The sequence below is a fragment of the Prinia subflava genome, chromosome Z (genome assembly GCF_021018805.1).
Source record: "Prinia subflava isolate CZ2003 ecotype Zambia chromosome Z, Cam_Psub_1.2, whole genome shotgun sequence".
Classification (NCBI taxonomy): Eukaryota; Metazoa; Chordata; class Aves; order Passeriformes; family Cisticolidae; genus Prinia; species Prinia subflava.
Window position 1 is genome coordinate 96181639 of NC_086283.1, and position 15619 is coordinate 96197257.

General features: G+C 37.8%; 1 protein-coding gene across 2 annotated transcripts in view; it reads left to right on the top strand.

Moving 5' to 3' along the window:
- Window positions 1-15619, top strand: part of HOMER1 (homer scaffold protein 1) — a 94911-nt gene that overhangs the window by 48898 nt on the left and 30394 nt on the right. The window lies entirely within an intron of this gene.

Below are 15619 nucleotides of genomic sequence, written 5' to 3' on the forward strand. Positions count from 1 at the left end.
AGTCTGATCACTCAAACATCACAGTCTGCTCCTCATTGGCTAGGAAAGGAGATACATGAAAATATTTCAAGACCAATGTAACATGAACCACCCATGCCTGTAAATTCAGCCTAGGATTAATTCTTGAAAGAAAGCTGGAAGCTTTCTTTAGAACCTGAAATTCGGACTGTTTGTAATGAGACTTTCTTATTGCAGTCTGTTCTGCAGGTAAGAGTATCACACACTTTGCACCTATCTGCACACACAAATACTTTGCCTTGCCAAAGAGACCTCTTTAGTGCCCTGTCTTATGCCCCAGCAGCTATTCAGAAGTGTATGTTAGAAAATAAATACTCCTAGTAGTTGGTGTGTAGCTGCTTTGTTTCAAATGCAAGACTTAGTCCCCATACCTTTGCCAACACAAAATACAACGCTTAGGCAACCATTTATATGGGTAGGCAAATGCTAAAGAAATGTTTCCAGACTTGTTCATTTACTGTTTTCTGTCTCTAAATGGACTCTGGCATTATGATGTGTTTCTGTGAAATGCAAGAATAATCTGGTCTAGGGTTTCAGGGTACATAACCCCATCCCCATAGTATTTATTTAAAAGTTTATGCAATTTTAGAGGAATAAAAAGAGAATTGAAGATTTATGCAGAACAATCTCCATCACTATTGTATTTCAATTCCTGTGTATTTTACTCATCCCAGTGTTCACTTCATGTTAACCTTTTTTTAGTAAAACAAGATACCCTTGTGCAACTTACAGTCAGTAATCATGGAAGAATGCCTCTGTCATATGCCTTAGTGAGGGAAATTCAAGTGCTGCTAAAGAGTTTTGAGTTCAAAGTCCACGAGCTCAAAACACCTTCAGAAAAACTTCAGCAAGAGAAAACTCGGCTTTTTGTCAGTTTTTTATATTAAAATGTGTTTAAACTCATAACGACTATGCAGTTTCAAAATACAGCTTTAAAGCTTTCTCCTTTAAACTCTACATAAACCTACCCCCCACAAGCCATACTTTCTTAAATATTTATGAAAAGTATGTTTTTAATGAGGAAACATTTCCAGCTCTTCAGTTGATCAAGTACTTGAATGTCTTCACCCAGATGTTTTACAATGAGGGTGGGGAGGCACTGGAACAAACTGCCTGGAGAAGTCATGGATGTCCCATCCCTGGAAGTGTTCATGGACAGGTTGGATGGGGCTCTGAGCGACCTTGTCTAGTGGAAGATGACCTGCTTATGACAGGCAGGTGGGAGCTAGGTGTTTATTAAGGTCTCTTCCAACCCAAACTATTCTGTAATTCTATGATAAAACAAATCAAACAAGCCTGAATCTTTCAGTTGGAGGCACTTTTCAACTCTAGGGTCTTTATGTTTCCAAGTCACTTGGCCCCTCTACCCTGCACCAGGTATTCTGTCTGTTTTGCCTGCTCCCATTTGCTGTTCTTTATCTGCCTGATTTATTCTAAGAGAAAGGGTGTATGTTACACTTTTTAGGCAGTGGGACCAAACCCAGTAGAAGACTTGAAGAGAGTATTTTTTAAAAGAGGGAGGAGATAAGAAAAAGCCTGTAGCTGAATACACTTTTTAGCAAAAGTGAAGCTCCACTGGATGGCTATATCAGTTTAGATCTTTTGTACTGGTACCAACTAGTTATCTGACTCCGGTGTTATTTGAGGTGTAGTGGTGGATCATGAGATATGTGCACACCTCATTTGAGAAGCTGCACATATAGATAGATATCTGCTTCTGAACTTTTATGTATATTGTGTGATTATGGTTTCGCTGCCATCCGGTAGGCCTGATGATAAACAAACAACTATAATGACAATGTTAAAGAAAGATTAATGAATTCCTCTTCTTGAAACAGTGTAGAACTCATTTTTCTCAAGCTTCCAAGCAGAAAACAAATAAATGGAACTTCATCCTTTAATATCTCTTGTTAAAGATGAAGTGATCAATTTAGTCTATGGATTTTTATATTCCTTTCAGAATTTGCTGTATTATTCCCTTCCTATCTGCCTTTTTTCCTTGGACAAGAGATACGTTCTGAAAACAGCAAGGGGATGGGTAGCACCATCTTTTGCAGATATTTAAGCTTAAGAACAAGTCTTTCATTTTATTTGTGATGTCATTTATGAGAATAGTATTAGATATATGTTAGGGTAATTTATGTTACATCTGACCAGAGTTACAAGATGCCAAGCATCTTCACTCATAAAACATTTCCACTTTGAGTCTTGGTGAAATGTTAACTGTGGATTCCCCTGAAACTCATGGCTTACATTCTTTCATCCATGGGCTTTGCCATTTATAAAGTGCCTAGATGGTGTTAATGAATCCCATATGGACTTCAAATGAGCTAATTTTAGTCAATTAGATACCTCAATACTAGAGGATTAGCATGAAAGTCAAAAGCAATGAGAGCTGGCAAGAGTTGCTTAAGTTATGAATTTATTCTTGTGGAAAATACGAGGTAGAAGTGCTGCATTACCAAATTCTCCTTGGGTTAAGAGAAATGGTGTGTGAATTCAGGCAGTGTGAATGCAGCTCCTGTTCCTTTGCTATATTTCCGATGCCAGAGTAAATCTTCAGAATTTGACAACTGTACCTTGAGCTGGCACAGGCTCCTCCAGCAGTTACACAGAATGGGGAGGATGGGATAGAGTTACAACAAAGAACACTTCTGTCTCTGGAATATTTTTCATTCACAGGCACATATGGAGCTAACTTTGTTGTGCCTTTTGACTTCACCAGTTCGGAGCCAACATACCGTTGTCTGTGTGGTGTAAAACAGATCATGTTGATGAAGCCACTTGCTGGTTTTATATATTTATTGATAGGATTCAGTTAAATGGATTACCTCTGCCCACTTCTTGAAAGAACACATATATAAAAGCTGAAGTTCAACAAGGAAGAGAAAAACAGTTTAGAAAACTCTCTATATTAAAAGAATACTAACAATGTGTTTTTAAGAAGGAATATTTCATGTTTAAATTAATCACTTATACAAAAAATAGCTTTCATCTAAGTTATTTTTTCTAGAATCTATCTGGAATTCATGAAATCTTTGTGTGTGTGTGTGTATATGTATGTATGTATATACACTCTGAGGGATCATTTTACATCCCTGCAAGACCAGTGGACCAAGGACCAGAAGCTCTCAATTTTTACATGAAGTTAAAAGCTTAATTTCAAGTCCAAGGCAAAAGATCCACACTGTTTTGCTTACATGATACTTTATAAGTGTCTTGGTTTTGTCAAATTAATTAAGATTGCTAAAGATTTTTCCTTTTGGTGATAGGTTAAGGTAGTAATTCCCTTGAAGGATGTTGTGGCCTGGGTTCTCTGATGGAGAACCAGGAAATTTTGCCATGTCCATGTGACAATAAGGTCAAAAAATAACACCTGAGGGGCTTCTGTAGTGCTTGATACCTTTCCTCCTAGATAGGCACCTAAGACTGGCTGGCTGAAGTGCCATATTTGGATACTTAACCTCTCTTAGCTTTTAAACATCTAAACCTGCTGAAGATAGGTCTCATCCACTAAGCCCTCTTTCCCAGATGCAGCCTTTATTTGTACATCCTGGCAGTGTTGTAATCCACAGTCTTGCTTTCTGTTTTCTGTGGAAGCAACACAGTGTGGTGTTCCCTGGGATTGCAGTCACCCTGCCATGGCTCCCTGATGGACTGTTTCAATTACTCTCCCTCAGCTCTCCAGGTCAAGGTTCCTGTCCAGATAGTGTAAGCCCCAAGAAGACTAGAGTAAAAGCTCATTGATCAAGTAAACATCCAAAGCTGCTTTCCTCTAAGCCATTTCAGGATGTGTCTAGATATGCAAACAGCATTCAGTCTGCACCTGAACAAGTTGTTTGATTAAACATAATCGTGTCATGTTGATTTTCTGTCACATTGTAGTAGGCAGACCCCTTGAAGTAGGACGTCAATAGTTTCAGCCTTGTTCTGGTAGACATGGGTAGAGGTTAGGGGCAGGCACACATAAACACAGCTCTTCTGTCTGTCAAAAATGTGTACTTAATGCATTATCTTTTTGAGGTTAAGAGTATTTTGCAGTGGCACAAAACAGCCATCAAGTTTTGTCTGTAATGAATTGTGTTGGCACAAATCAGCAATGAACTAGAATAAAAGACAGTTTTTTAGTCAGCTCTTAGGCCATTTGGCAAATGAAGCTAGAGCTGTGTGAATGTGCTGAAATAAAATGTCTGGAATGTACAGAACTCTGGTTTCTCAAGTACACAATAATAAAGCATTATGAACGGTCTACATCTCGTGATCAGCTGTGATTGTACAGTTGTTGCCTTTGCAGATATTACTCCATGGCACTACTGTGATGTAATGATGTTCTGTCTTTCTGATATGAAATGCAGAGGGTTTGGTTTCTAAATTAAAGTTAGAGTAGTGGAAACCCTTCTTCTGGGAGACTGCAATCCCACAGGTAATTAAGAAGTAATTTTGTTCAAATAACATGGTTCAGATGAAGAAACCCAAACCAAACCAAAACTCTGAAAGTGAATTGGCTGAATTCTACTAAGTTATTCAGTTATAGTAATTTGCCAAAGGAAGAAAAAGAAAAGTGGTTTTTCCCTTCACTATAATGCAAATAGATAGAAAAATACAGTTTTGTTGACTGAAGCCAAATGCATGTAGGCAATACATTCAGATTAATTTGCCTGATTTAAAGAAAATAACCAAAGTAATTTCCTATGTGTGTGAAGTGTGTTCTAACTGATGGCTGTGTATGACTGCAAGTTACCTGTTTGCTTTATTTAGGAAATACTTTGAAATGTAAAACTAATGTAATTACATGACAACATCAATTGTGTAGTACCTTTCTTCTGTACTCTACTGAGGTTTTAGTATTCTGGTTTAATTATTCTTTGACACTTTAGGAATCATTTGTGCTGGGCTTATGATCAGCAGAGTGGGAGGCCGAAGGAAGCTGGCTTTGAAGCATCTTCACATCATTATGTTTGCCCTACCTTTTCCCTCACCTAGAGGCCCTATTGGGGAAAGTTAAATAGAGCTTGCAATACTAGAAAGCAAACCTGCTGAAATGTGGCACATGGGCACAGCCTCATGAAAGGATTAAAATTCAATCTTTCCTTTGCTGTCTGTGAACTCACAACTAGCAAAACGCATGGGCAACTTCATTCTTTCCCTTTTGGGCTGGGATGAGTTAAGTGAGATTGGAACGAGGAAAGAAGGGAGCCAAGCTTTATATTCTTCTTTGAAACTGTTACATCAATTAAGTGTCAAATTGGAAAGAATGGATCTATATATTATTGTATTTTACCTTCCAGCTGAATTGTTGAGCCTAATCATCTGCATTATTCCAAAAAGGAGATGAAAGAAATCTCAAATCACTTAGTCTAGACTGAGTAAATAAGAACCGTTAACTACCAGTTAGTTAAGAAGTGTACCATGTTATTTTTTTTCTTTAAAAATGGGATTTTTTAGACTTAGGGAGAGAAACTTACATAGGGAGTGCTTCCTCTGAGTGTTAACCTGTAGTTACTGGGAAAAGTATCTGTATCACAGACTTCCCATGTATTAAACTGAATCTTTTGATTCATCAGTTTAATTCAATTTTAGTAAATTTGGCTTTAGAATCAACATAGTGCAAGCAACATAGTCTCTTCTTGGATTCAGACTTGGTTTAAACAAGGCAAATGTTCCATTCTCTTAAAGAACTGGAATGGAAAAAAATATGACTTGCAGTATCCGCATGTATTACAACTCACTTGTGATTTGTTTTGTTCAAACATACAGTCAATAAATATTTTACTGTGATCACATCATGCAACTTACTGCTTGTTCTTCAAAGTACTTCTGGGAGTTCCATACATAGTTTAGTTTGGACTTTATATATAAACTATTGACTCTTAAGTAATTGCATGGCTACCACAGGAGATAAGTGAAGCTTAATTAAATTTTCAATGCTTCCATGTAGCTTCAGTTCCCTTAATGGAATAAGCTAATTTTGTTGTCAGCATGTGAACTGGCAGTCCATCTCTGGAGCTACCTGTGCGATTAATGCATGTCCTTGTTTTTACTGGGATAAGCAAACTGGCAATTGTAATGCAAAAATGAATTGCACCAGCAGTTACTGTCTGATATCGTAAGATAACCTAATGTACTATCTGGGTGGAGGCCCAGTAGTCGTAAGTAAGAACCTTTATGCAAATGACATAGAAGTATTTCTGAAGACCATTCTATAAAAATGCCTTTCTGTTGCTGTAGTGGGGTATTGTGAGGCCTTTCAGCTGTATTGACTCTTCTGCCAAGGTCAGTGTTTGCTGTGAAAGTAAGATGAGAATCAGCATTAAGGGGTCTTACAGGCTGAGCTGTCCTGTTTATCAATAACAGAAGGTTCAGCTAAGAACTAAAACAGGCATTGGTAAATCTTTCACCTTGAACCACTTGTCACAGCTGTTCCATCTTCAGCAGAAGATGAACACATTCCAGTTACAGCACGTATAAATGCAGGCAGAAGCTTGTGTTGAGGATCTCCACAACTTGTGTGAGGTTTATGACAGGCTTACAGCACTGGGAGAAGTCTCTTTAGCCAGCTCACTGTTCTGCATGTAGCTGAAGTTGCCCAGAGAGTAGTTCTTCATGTCTTCACTCTGTTGTTGCAGAGATGAAAATCTGTGCTGAGTCCTGTAGAATTAACCTAGAGCTGCCAAAGCCTTCTGAGCCACATCCAGGCTGCTAAATAAAATGTGCCTTGGCATTGAGTTCTGTGGGCTGAATTGTTTCCCTCGTGTTTCCTCTTCTCTGCCCATTTGGTGTCCTTGTGGCTGTAGGACACAGTTACTGTGTTTTGTATGGGATTTTTTTTCCAGTCCAAAATATCTGTAATGATCAGAGGGTTTCATTGCCACCCACTTGGGTGGTATTCCCCTTGCACGAAAACACAGATCAACACTGCATGCTCAGGAATGTTTCAGATCAGAGTGAGTGAAATGGTTACAGATTCCATAAGGCCTCAGAAGACTGTGAAAATGGAAGGGTGCTAAACCTGACTAGAGGCAAACTCTGCTTAGAATCTCCTTGGCCAGTTGTCACTGAGCAGGGCAGTTTACTGAAAGTGCAGACTCCCCAGTCCATACAACCTTTGGAAGCTCAGGGTTTTTGGCCCTGTTTTACTAAGTGGAGGAGATGACCACTGTAAATAAGTTGTTCCTTGTCCTTACTACCACAGCATTTTTGTGACAAAACAAATCTAGGGAAGTTTTTCAAACTCAGTGAGGTGTAATTGAGAGCTCAGTCCAGTGAAACTGTTAAAATCTGAATAGCACTCAAGAAAACACAACCCAGGTAAGAAATAGAATAGTGTAGGGAAGTAGAATACTCTGTTCTGTTACATTGTTGATAGAGTGCAGATTGATTCAATGCACATCCAAACTGTTGTTATTATTAAGATTTTTGAAAGAAACTTGGGATTTTGCCTAGCCGTGGGCCTAGCGGAATTAATCCATACTAATTCAGAGTGTGAATTTGCAGTTAAACTGCTTAAAATTCTTGTGCGTACAGATGAGTTCCACAACGAAGGTGTCCATAATTCAGATCATTTTAGTGTCAGGGTTACCGTGTCCTAGTATTTGACTTGCTGATAGCCACATCATCTAATTGATTTCTTAAAGCGATTAAGTGCCATAAATGCCAAAGTCAATTTTACTTTCTTTACAGTTAAATACCTAGTCATTTCAGAACACAGGATGTAAGTTCCTAAATAATTTTGGTTGACTTTAAAAATGTAATTTTGTTAGAATATTTGAAGTATTTAGCACCATAGCAACAGCAAGGAATTATGCCTCATGTTCAGTGCACTAAACAAACTTACTGGGTATCAGTTATATACTACAGATCTAATAGTAAACTCCTTCCAACTATGCTAAAATGCTATTTCAATAAGGTAACAAGGACAATTTATTTTTTAACTTTTTCCGGATATGTGATAATTATTTGGTAAATAAGGTTTTAACGATTACTACAAAAAAGTAGAAATTAATTAGCCATGCTTGTGCTTTCAAAGGGCTTAAAATTATAAGAAAAATATACTGTTCTTTGTTTGTACTCTGTGGCCTTCACAAAGAGATAACAAATTCTGTTTACTTTATAAAATCTAATGACTAAGATAAAAATGAGGTATTTTTAAAAGTTTAAAATTAGAAGTTGAACCTCTCCAGAGAGATCAGGGACTTTGTTCAGGTGAAATACAGGGTTTTTGGTGTGTGATACAAAGTGTACAAATGCAGTGTACAAAATCATAATTTAAACTGTGCTTAAGAGCATAGTTTAAATTAGAAACAGCGTTTAAATGCTACCCTCTAAATACATCCAGAGTACATTAGCATGCAGTACAAGAAACTTAGTAATGATGTTGTTTTGTCTTCACTCTGTTCCTCCCTTTAGTCCTCCCTTTACCTTGGGTCAGGACTGGGAACTAAGTCCCGCATGGCTCCTGCTGAAGCATTAATTTTGTGTTAATATCCAATCTTCTGCATCCCATGAAGTGTTCCAAAAGCTCCTCTCTTCTATTAACTCTTTGTGTTTGCATAAGCAGTGAACACTTAGCCATTTTTAACTCTGGCTTTGTTGCCTTCTGCAGGCATACGATGCTGGGTTACTGGATGTGGTATTCATGTGAACATTCCCATTCTTAAAAAGAGTTTCATATCCAGTCTATGATAAGTCCCATAATGAAAGCAGTCTGTGTTATGGTGGTTTCTATAGCCCTGTGATGAATAAAGGCTGTATTACAACATACAGAGCATGACTTTAAGTAGTGGATCTAAGTAAGTTATGGCCACCCATTTCATTGCATAGTGGTCTGTTCTATAGTGGAAAAGTCTGTATCATTACTCAACCTCTTTGGGCATTTTTGTCCATTAAGCTCACAAAGATATTGATCCTTCCCTAGTGAGCTGATAAGGCACAGTACAAGAGCTGCCTAAGAGCAGTACTGCCTGTCACAGAACTGGAAAGGCAAGTCTTCTGCTGTCTGTGGGCTGTGTGGGTACTCTGGGTCATTCAAAGTCCAGTCAAGAGGTTGGCCAAGCTGATAGAGTAAATGAAAATGAGAGCTGACATTTGAAACACCTTGAGGGAGAAATCTGTTCTGTCTCCATAATTGTAGCTTCCCAAATTTGCAGAAAAAGCTTCTGCATTTACCTACCACAATTGACATAGAAATTGGAAGTTCAAGCATATTGTAGCTCCAAGTTGAACAAGGGTGTGTGCAAAACAAAATAACATGTCCTGGAGTGAGATGAACCTTCAATATTTGTGCATACCAGACACATAATTCTCTCACCTGCTGATTGCTCATTTCATCGGCTGCCATTCTTGATTTCCAGCAGGGTGGCTTTGATATTAGGCACCTCACTTAAAGTACAATGTGCTTCAAGGGCCTCCTTCATCTCTTTTGCTATGAGCTGATTCACAACCATGTTTCCCTGATTTTGTGCTGATGTAACTCCACTGAGATCATGTAGATATTCCTTATCCCAAAGGGAAGAACAGATCTTTCATGCTCTGTTAGTGTTCTTCCGTCTCCCCCCTGGGGACCTATCCTCCTTTGCTAAAAATTCTTTTGAATACTCTAATTAAGGATAAGGATCTCTTTGAATATTAATAAGTTTTCCGTTGGCCACACTCAAAATATTTAACTCAAAGCAATTTTCTGGTAATTATCTATGGATTATGATTTTGAGAAGATTTAGTTTTTTAAAAATAAATTCCCGTTTATCAAGTAAGACTTCCTTTTGTACGTGTAAAGTTATTCACTACTACATATAAGACAGTGAGCAGTGGCTGTGAAGAAGCAATTGTTTTGTGTCTTAAGTTTTCTTCTTAGAAAATCTATTATTCTTACTGTAGCTTTCCCTCTTTTGCTGTTCTTTAATCATTTAACTGGGCGACTCTGTCCCACAGGTACGTAAATTCAGAGTTAGGCCCCTATAAGCAGACAGCTTTGTAGGAAGGCAAAATGACAGACCAACTCATACCCTTCCTTTCTTGCCTCTTCCTGGAGTTGTGAGATAGAACCTGGTCCATTCCATGGCTCTTTCTTCAGCTTCTGGCTCATTATATAACTCCTCCTCCTCCATAATTTAGCAGTAGACAAAGCTCCCTTCTGTTCCCTATTGCTTTGAATGCTCAAGAGAGGGAGAGGTTTCCATATTATTACTGTGGGCTTATGGTGCTTTGGACTGGCAAGAGCACAAGCTCCCAAAACCCATCAGGTTTAAACTCCTTCAATCACAAAGTTGTTTTAGATATTTAATAGATGGCCACAGAAGATGCTTTTTGAAATCTCCAAAAAGGGGTGCAATTCCCAAATTTTAAAAATTCTTCTATGTCAGGACATAAGCTGATGAGTCTCATTTTCAGCATGAATGAGAGGAGATTTCTTGTGAGCTTTTAGGAGTGCCTTGAGGGATGCTGCAGTCCCTTGCTGTACCAGCAGAGTCAACATCTCCATCAAAAAAGGCAGTCACCTCATTTCAATATAGGCAATAGCAGTCATAGCCTGTTGCAGATATCTTGCCCTTCCAACCTTAAGCATTACTCACTTGAGCATTAGTTGATATGGAGGATTTAATTAGGACCTTTTGCAGGACTCCTTTCCAAATGCACCAGGGAATTTTACATAAACCCAGACACTTGCCTTACCCTTCTAAGGAGAAGAAGCAATGCTTTGTAGTCACTGGATCTCTTGGATGCTACTGCAACAGAACCAAATAATTCACAATGCTCCTGTGCTTTGTTGAGCATGAAGAGCTGCTCTGTAAGGCTTACCAGCCCGGCTGTCAGAAGGGGTCACTCCTTGCTGCCAGCACAGCTAATGCATTGCTGCCAGCTGGTTGACATACCACTCCCTCTGCTTGATAATGCTCACTCCACCAGACTCTTGGGCTGCTTCCAACACATCCCACTATTTATGATCTGGGCAGCTGCTACCAGGACTCTGCTCTGTTCATATTTGTCAAGTCTTATGGATTTAGTTATTATACCAGAATCCACATTTTATGTTGAAAGTACTCCATTCTCACTTGGCTAAATTCCTCTTCACATCTGCTGTCCCAAGACAGGATTGCTCACCACACAGCTGCAGAGCAGATCGCAGTGACACGTGAAGAAAATAATTTACCTGCTCTTGAATAACAGCAGTTCCTTAAAACCATGACTATGCTGCAGAATAAACTTGAAACTGATTAACTTTATGCAATTAATGCAATATTAAACTCCCTAAATATTAATAAAGTGGAATTCTTTGCACATTTTATTGCTATAAATCTGAAATAAACCTTAAACCATGTTTCACAGTGTTGGTACTGCATTCAACTAAGTGAACAGTGAATAGGCAATAATGATTCAAAGAGCAGAAACATAATTTGAAGTGCTTTTGTTTCTTTGTTTCATGAAAGCATTTCTCAAAATAACTTCATTCTGAATGGAACTCATCAATATGTGCTTATCCCCCCTCCCTTCGCAAGCCTTCTCCAACTGGCTAAATGTGGTGACTGGAGCTTTTCGGATTAATTTTCCTTAAGTGACCTACTTTGCAGAGAAAGATAATCATGCATTTATAGCCTCTGGCACACTATTCAGGTCACAGATGGACAGATACCAAAGCTATTCCTCAGTGACTTACTGGGCTTGTAACTAATCCCCAGTGAGAAAGGAGATTGGCCTGATGTTAATTGGTCAGAATACCTAAATGTATGGAAGGAAGATCACTGACTCCTACTTCCATTTTTGGAAGGAAGATCACAGTTAGGCTGAGTGGTACCAGCCAGCAGTTTTTCTAGGAGGGTTTTGTGAAAGTATTTGAATTACTGGATGTCACAGATGTCAAATATCTGATTTTGAATCTGCCTTGACAGTGGAGCACCATGTGGTGTTCTGACTGTCGCCACATCTGATGCTACACATATGCCAGATACTGTGGCCAAAACCAATTACAGGAGAGTTTTGACCTTTTGCTCACTAAAGGTGAGCAAAATCCCTTGAAGAGTTATTGTCATACCCAACCCCCCAAACCTCTGCTGTGAAAGCTTTTTTTTTCCTTTTTTCTTTTTGTATTGGCATAAAGTTCAGCAAATAAAACTCATAATTTGCTAATTTTCTTTAGAGGACCCCTTTCTCTCTCTTGTATTTTGCACCAATGGGATATATGCAAAACAGCCTGTCCTTGTGTTTTCAGATGTTCTGAAGTTTCACAAGGGAAATGACCAGGCTTTATTCTCTATTAGGGTATTTTTAAAACTTTTGTGTAGCTTTTCATGCTGAAAAACAGGCAACAAGCCAGAGTGTTAAGAATGTTTCTTTTTTTTAACGACTGCCTTGAAGCTTCGGGCCTGTCAGGCAGTCAGTGATGTTAATTCTGACAGGTTTCAAGAAATAACTGTTAAAATTGTGACACTGCCAGCAAAGGGATGGATGGTTTTCAGAAGAAAACAAAACATGTATGCAGGTTGAATTCCTGCACCACAGGACTGCAAGTGTGTATGACTGTGTGTCCCTTAGTGTCTATATACAGCTTTCTACCACAATGCAGAGCTGGAAAGTGCTCTGGTGGAAATTACTGTTTGGATCAGTGTGATCACTGAGTAAGTGTACATATTTCAAGTGCTTTGTAGAGTACATAGTCTCAGAACACATGAGGGATGATTCAGATTAGGTTTAGATATTTACAACTGTTAAGACAACCTGTCAGGGTTGTGTATGTATTTTCTGTGATAGAATCTAATGCAGTGAGGGCAAAATCAATTCCTTTTAGCAACAAGCCTTTCAGACAGGAATTAAGTAAAAGGTTTCAGGGAGAAAGAGTATGTGCAGCTCTCCTGTACCAAGTTACTGTAGTGCACCTGTTCCACCATGAAAATTACGTCTGTGTGCTTGGGCAGTCTCTGGGAACCCTTTACACCTTCCATGTGTCCATCATCTTCTTGATCTGTGTATTCCCTTTCACAGGGGTTAGCCTCAGCCTCTCCTCCTCCAAGGGACAATTTAGTTGTGTCTAAATCTTATGTTTCCCAGTGTTTGCTTAGGAAGGGTTTGTAAATTTGAACCAGTGTAGCTCTATGGATACAGGCTTCAATGCAGATACTCTCAGTCTAATGGAATAACAGCCTGCTGTAAGTGTGCTTTTATCTGCTTCTAAAGGAATTAATATAAATACAGTTTTAGCTAATTAATCCACAGAACATAATTTTATTATCTTTGTTGTTTTTATTTTCCTTTTTTTTTTTCAATCCCAATAAAGTATGTGAGAAAAGAAAATCAGAACAGACAGAACTGGTTATGGGCTATTTTAATCAAATTATGGTTTTATGAAACAAAAAATTCCACAGCTTTGAGACTGTGTTTCCCAATGTGATATCCAGGAAGAAGAAGCAGGGTAAATCTAAAGAGTTAGGAAGTTACTATCTATTACCAAATGCAAAACTACACTAATTTAAATAATATGTTTCCACTTTATGGTGCTATAGTAGAGTCTGTATAAGATACAGTAACAATTATTTGTAGAAAAAACCTCCAGTATATGCTACAAACAAGTCACACCTGTATTACAATAGGAACGTTCCTGCCACCTATGTAGATCTCTTAGGGTAAAAGAGTACAGTTGAGAAATAATCCTGATTCATTCCTGCTGACAATAACCAATTGAAAAATACCAGATCCAAAGAAACCTTACAGCTTCTGAACTAGGGTAACTGTAGCAGTAATAGAAAATACATGCTTCATATTTCACACTGACATTCCATTATACAAGGAGTAACTTAAAAGCTCCTGGCTATTTTCTTGGGAGGCACTGTAGTAGAGGCACCAGGCAAAGAGGAAAGTGATAGACACAACAAATCACCCTCACATTATTGCTCATCTCTACCTAAGAGTCTGACTTCTGGGTTCATGGACAAGAAGAGCATTGTTGTAGATATATGCATTATTAGATTTTAAAAAACCCTTTTACTTCTTTAGGATAATGAATGATGAAACAGTTCTCAGCCTTTGACTGCCTCAGATACAGCTGTGTTACACCAGTTTAGTATACATATATCTTCTGAGGGCAAAGATGAGTAGTAAGGCACATTTTGTAAGAGTTTCAGTGTCACATATAAACAATTTGCTAGTAGCTAGTAGTTGCCAATAATCCTGCTGGACTGCTAAATGGAACTCACTTGTGTGAAACTACTGGATTGGATATTTGTTGGATCAGAACAACAGGATGGAAGTATGACTGTACTAAAAAACCAGATATTTGGAGCATTCTTTTAATACAATTTCTTGATCTTTTGGGCTACTGTAAGTGAAACTTAAATCTGATTAGAGGAACAGAAGAGTGGACATGGTTACAGAAATTCATGCTTATCTTCTTGATTTATGTGAGTCAGTGTTCCCTGAGGAAGTAGGATCATCACTATTTCAGTTTAGTACTTTAAGATCTGAAATTTCCAGTGGTGAACTTGTAATTAGTTGTGTCATTAAATGCTAGAGCATATTCCACTTCTGGGGTATTCCTGTGTCCCTTTGTCAAGGGGACAAAGTATTATTTGGAAGGACATGCTGGACCACAGAAGAATCAGATATAATAATTTAGTGACACAATATACTTGGTCAGAATAGGTAATGAATGGTCCCTGGTGTCTGGTTAATTTTGAACACCTAAGGAGCATTTATAGGAGTCATTCTGTTTTTGAAATAAGCTTTGGATGGACTTTGAATATGCAGGAAGTGGAACAAAGAAACTATGTGGACAAAATGATGAAAGAATATTTCATTATGCATGTGTACAAAGTTCAAATAAATTTATAAACTTACATTCAAAATAGTAATACATTATAATTAATAATGTTAACAGATATATTTAAATATATGATTACAATAATTCCTTGTACAAAATCATTTTGTTCAGAGTTATGGATTTTTGGTTTTCACTGATGCCTTTAATAGTGAACTAATGAAACAAAATTAATTATTTTCTGTATGCACTGTCCATGTAGATGTACACCTCACATGCTCTTAGCATTATTTGAGTAGACATAATGAGCTATTTGCATATAATGCATTCACCTGATGTTTCTGAGATACTTTCCCCTTGCATACTGAGTGTAAGGATATGGTCTGCAGATGATGGCAAACTAATTACCTGTGAAAATTAAAGCCCTGTGTTTGCTAAGAGAACAATTAAATTGTAAGCAGGAATTTTCCTGTATAGGCTACTTCAGTAAACCTCAGCATCAACTTCTTCTTTGAAGTAAAGTGGTAGTATATCCATCCTACTTGATCTCTACTCTCTTTGCTGATATTAGTGAGTCAAAACATATTAACAATGTTATGAAATTCAGGGTCTTTGAATTTGCAAGAACAAATTACATATTGTATTTAATAAAGAAAGTTTATTTTAGGAATGGAAGACTTACATTAAGACAACAAAGCTGAATTTCCAAAGCACTCAATTAGCTCTCTTTAATCAAGTGAATGACAAATATTTTCCTACAACACATTTAATAAAGTAGTGGATTAAAAAAGCACTTCCATTCAATGTGCATATATTAAGAATGACTAATCATATACATGTTCTTGAATTTCATGCTGTTGC